The following is a 5,361-nucleotide window of genomic DNA, read 5'->3' on the forward strand; positions in this document are numbered from 1 at the left end:
GTCTCCAAGCTTTGAACCATGAGGCTTATAGCCCGGTGCGGCTTTTCTGTGGATTTCTCTTCAACCACCAGGGGTCTCTTTAGCAGGAAGTGAATCGTTGGGAGTCAGAATTGGAAATCAAAGAAGAAAGTGCTGATTTTCATTTAGAACAAGCACATGCTAGCAGCAGGCAGGAGTGAGACATGTTTTCAAACTCATTCCCCCTCATCATGGAAACCACACGAAGAAGTTCATATGATGCAGCTTTTAAGTTGAGGTCTATCGATCTGGCAGTACAGATCAAAGCTCGGCATGAACTAATCCATGGTTCAGCGTTGGAGACCCAGGGCCGCGTCCTTAATAGCAGATTTATTAAGTTAAATAGCAGCAGAGATACCAGCGGCATATAGCCTGGTGCGGTTTATATATGTACGTTTCCAGGTTTTTGTTTTTGTTTTTAACTTTGTAGGTGCGGCGTATAGTCCGGAAAATACAGTATTCATTTATGGGGCTTCCTTTTGAATAGAATAGTGACTTGCTTGGATTCGTTCAGCTGTATAGTAGCATTATGTCGCCTAGTTTTCTCACAGTTATGTCAAAAGGTACATTCAGTGGAGGGATCAGTGGTAGAAAAAAAAAGAATTAAAAAAAAGACAAGAAAAAAGATTGTTGCTGCCCTGAGAGCAACATGAGGCACTAGTTTAGATATGTCGGAATTTTGCGTCCTCTTGTGGTTACTTTTAAAAACAGCAGTCATTTCACAGTTTGTATTACTCCCTCAAAGACCCGCCTACCAGGTCGTAGCTTATTGGTCAGCTGTTCTTATAGAGGCACGGGATTGGTCCGGAGGCGATTGTCGTCAGCGAAGTCGGAAAACAATAAACACACGGTTAAATGGTATTTAGTAACTTACAGTCTCCGGTAGGTATCGCTTTAAATGTTCACTTTATTTAATTATCATTCAACAGAGCGCGTGTATAAAAGAGGAAACTCATGTTTTAGGTTGTTGTTTAAACTGTGTGCAGAAATGCCAACATCTCCTGTGAAAACCCGGATCCCCTCACCAGCTTCGGTCATCTCATCACAGAGGTGAAGGTAAGATCCCAGAAATATATGCCGTTTGTCTTATAATGATGGAAAACACCAGGAGCCGGTGCTGCAAGACTCTCCACACACAGAGGGAGCAGGATGGTCAGTATACCTGATCCGTAATCAGTCATACAGCAAACTGGATCGTCAAGAAGAAAATAAGACAGCAGAGTCCTTCGCAGGACATGGGACACGTTGAACTACTGAACCCGGACAGCATCAGAAGCGTCCTGTCTGACTCAGGCCCGGCGGGCATTGGGGTTCACTAGCTAATACTTTGAGTAATATTATTATTTCTACGTAGTCTGATTGTCCCCCCCCTCCCCTCCTCTCCCGAAAGTGGAAAAAATGTGACAACCACAAACTTGAACATGCCATCTAAACTGTGGGAAAATGGTGGCAGCATCATGCTGTGAAGATGATTTCCAGAGTTAATGGGAGGATTAACTACATCGGAATGGTTTAGATCAAAGTGTAGCCATATGTTACAATGGTCCAGTCAAAGTCCAGACCTTAATCCAGTTAATAAAAATTGTGGCCAAACTTTAGGATAGCTTTTCACAGATTATACTCTCTATGTAGTCAGACTGAACTAGAAGAAGAATGGCCAAAGCCCCAGTTTTTACATAAAGACATAACCCAAAAATCTTTAAGATGACATTTCTATTTTAAGGAGGATCACACATGCCACAGATTTCAGATTTTTATTTGTGGAAAGAATATACAAACTATGTAAACATTTCTTTCCATTCCATAGCTTTGTACAACCTTGTGTGAGAAAATACATTGAAGTTTGAGGCTGTAACATGACAAGAGGAGGAAATATCCAGGCTTCTAAGTAATTTGCCATAAAGAAATTACAGAACTGTAACATAACTGCAAATTAAGCAACAGTAAAACATGGATTGCCACTAGAGGGCAGAAGAAAGTATTTACAAATGCTTGCATGATCATCCCTCAGGATAGTATGTAGGCCAACATTTTAATCAGGCAGATTAAAAGAACACCCAACCCTGAGTGAGGGAATGTTAATACAAAATAACTTTATATAAAGAAGATGAATGACTGTCAGCTGCATGATGCTCTTCATCTTCTTTAAAGTCACCAGATTGTGTTTGCTGGAGGCTTACTGAAGCTGCTGTTGCATGCAGGGCTCGGCCTATTTTAACACATAAAGTCCAGACCTAACTAAAACATGAACTAGTGGTGGCAGCATGATGCTATGGGAAAGCAGTTCTTGAGCAGAAACAGGAAAACTGGTAGAGCTTAGTCAGAGGGGCTGGATATAAATGCAAGCCACACTTTTCAGATTTGTATTTGTAAATCAGTTTAAAACGTTACCTTTGCAAGGTGCTGAATAGACAGCATCGGCTTTAAAAATGCAATATTTAAAATGTAGTAATTTTCAGGATTTTTGCATAAATAAATTAGAACATTTGACAGAAAAACTTTTGACTAATAAAATATTGGAGCATATAAATTGGGCCTCAGACTCACAGAGGTGACCAGTCATCAGAACAACACATGAAACCTTGTTGGTCATTCCTGGCCATAGATTTCCTGACTGACCGTCTGTCCTGTTAACTCAGAGCTTCATTAGCTCAGAAACAGAACAGCTACTAAACAAACTCAAGTCTTTTCTTGGACACGTTTGATTTAATGACAGACAGGCAGAGGAGAACCAACCAGAACCTTTTCTTCATAGTCACATTCAGCGTCAACACAGACAAATTCTTCATCCATCTGTTGCTTTCACATTCAGTTTGACTGTAACTGCTTTGCTTGACGGTAATCATGTTTTATTCTGTTCAGGAAGTGATCATGTTACCATACTTCTTTAATTGCTGTGGCTTACAGTTTTTTTTTTCTTTTAATGCTTTTAACTTGGGATTGATATCTGTTGTTGTTCTGAGAGGAACATTTTTTTATGTGTTTCAGAAGCAGCTGTTTGGCATCGAAGGACCCTCATCTGTGCAGCTGACCGGTTGGAGGAAATACTGCAATAGCTACACGCTGCAGGGCCTCAGAAACATACATAATGCACTTAAATACAGCACTTCACATACAGCACATATTTAAAACATATATCCAGTCCAGGATAGCAATTCATGAAAAACAATTGTTATACTTTCAATTTTTCACATTTTGTACGCTAAAGCCACTAACTTCAGTTTACTTAGCTGGGATCAGATGTGATAGGGCATCACAGATAATGCATACTTGTAAAGTGGAAGGAAAAGGTGACTTTTTTTTAATTGCCGTATTATTTGTTTAACTATGACTCCTTCAGTATTTATAAAAATGCTATATATATATATATATATATATATATATATATATATATATATATAATTGATTTCATAATTTAATGCCTTGAAATGAGGCTTCTGTCTCTTTAAACTCCTGCTCTTCCTGAAACTCCACCTTTAAGGAAGTCATCATAACATCGCTCCTCTATTAAACCTTTTTGCTGAGAAGGGGCTCCTATAATAAACTTGTAAAATTCAGCTTGATTTAAAGCAGAACTCACAATATACTGAAGGGGGATCTGTCACAGGAATCAGGTAAAATATGTTACACCGTTTAGTTTGATAAGAAAATAAATATCCAACCACTCAATATGAAATTTGTTGATTTTTAGCAACAATGATTTATTCAAAAAAAACCACAATACTGAGAAATAGTAATAGTTATTCTGAAAAATAATCAGTAACCAAAAATCCCTCAAAAATAATTATAGGTAAGATTTAAATCACTCAGTTTATGTCAGCAAAAAGAAAAAAACCCTAAATAATTAAATGTCCAAAAATTCCCGTTCTTTTTTAGTCAGAATAATGTCCGAAAAGGAGTCCCATATCCTCAAAAACCAAAACAAAGTCCTGGAAGCATTTCTCCATTTTAATCCAAAATGAAAAATCCAAAATGTCAAAAACCCCAAAAGGAAGAGAAAAAACAGTGGTACCACCAAAAATCCCAAAAAAGAAAAGTAAAGTTCTGATCTCACGGGGTGCATAAGCACCGGAACAGGGGGGCCCAGGGGACCATTGCCCCCCTCCTCCCACTTCACGGCCCTGCCCAGCTGGTCCCGCCAGACATTTACACAAGCTGCACACAACTCTGACAATCTGTGACTGACATCTCTGTGTTTGTATGCAGATAAAACCTCCAGCACTGAGATCTGGACCAAATCTAATCTAAGGCTCCAGATCAGAACAGTCAAAGGTTTACACACATGCGGCAGCTTCGGGTCGGGTTGGGATTATGAACTGGTCTGACATCTGAAAAAAGGATTGGACTCTGATCCGGTCCAGGTCCGAACCAATTGTGCCTAAAACTGAAATGAGATTTCTGTATTTGTCACCATTTATAGAACCGTGATGATGTTTTCTTTCTAATGGCGTTGGGATGAGAAAAAAAAGAACATCGGGCCCATTTCCTTTTACAGTCCGGACCAAATGCTCAGAGCAGATCATTTTGACTATAATTGCGTGAATTATTATTATTTTTTTCCTCTTTGCTCTTCCAAAAACCAATGAGCCATCAGTAGCCATAAATATCGATGGCTGCTGATGGTTTTCAGGTGTCTGTTTCTGTTGAAATTCATTTTTGTCTGCTAAGTAAAAAACACATTAAAGTTTATTCATGGTGTTTTTCATTTTGTTTTTAATGCAAAGATATTGACATCTCTTTCCACACAGTTTGTGGAACATGCAGCAAATATAATCTGCGCTGCCTTTTGGTTTCAGACCCAGATCATCCAGATAGCTGCTGCTGCTGCTGTGTGTGGTTTGGCGAACTGAAGAGCTGACGGGTCACCCGGCTGGACAACTGTTTAACCCGTTACTGGTGCCTTCACACCAGTGATGTAATGATGACGAAACCTTCATACAATCACACACGGTGTTTTAATACCGTCGATCTGTATTCAGCTGTTCTTGGTGCTGCAGGCATTTCTCCGAATTTTACATTTTTCCAGACTCCAGTTTGGAAAAAGGAATAAAGTCCATTCCACCATCTAAATGGAACTGACAACTTTTAATGTTTTTTTCTGATTATTTTCCACCAAATCTCCATGACCATTTAATAGCAAACAATCATCAAATCTAGCCAGACCGCAGCGCATGGTCGACCCAAAAACATCGTCCTCCAGGTAAGAGATGTTGACTGTTTACTTCGGGACAAATTGCGACAAACCCACTGAATTGATTGACAGGTTTCATCATATCAATTGAACAAGTGCCCGCGCCTGACATTCAAAGTTTGCAACAGAGGTGGCCAAACACTCCATGACCC

General features: G+C 39.4%; 1 long non-coding RNA gene across 1 annotated transcript; it reads left to right on the forward strand.

Annotated features, from left to right (window-relative positions):
* Window positions 1-443: 443 nt before the first annotated feature.
* On the forward strand, window positions 444-5,088 carry LOC114145522 (uncharacterized). Its single transcript, XR_003595714.1, has 3 exons — window positions 444-900; window positions 1,005-1,074; window positions 3,007-5,088. It is a non-coding gene; the product is annotated as an uncharacterized LOC114145522 (long non-coding RNA).
* Window positions 5,089-5,361: the final 273 nt, after the last annotated feature.

The sequence above is a fragment of the Xiphophorus couchianus genome, chromosome 5 (assembly GCF_001444195.1).
Source record: "Xiphophorus couchianus chromosome 5, X_couchianus-1.0, whole genome shotgun sequence".
NCBI classification, from domain to species: domain Eukaryota; kingdom Metazoa; phylum Chordata; class Actinopteri; order Cyprinodontiformes; family Poeciliidae; genus Xiphophorus; species Xiphophorus couchianus.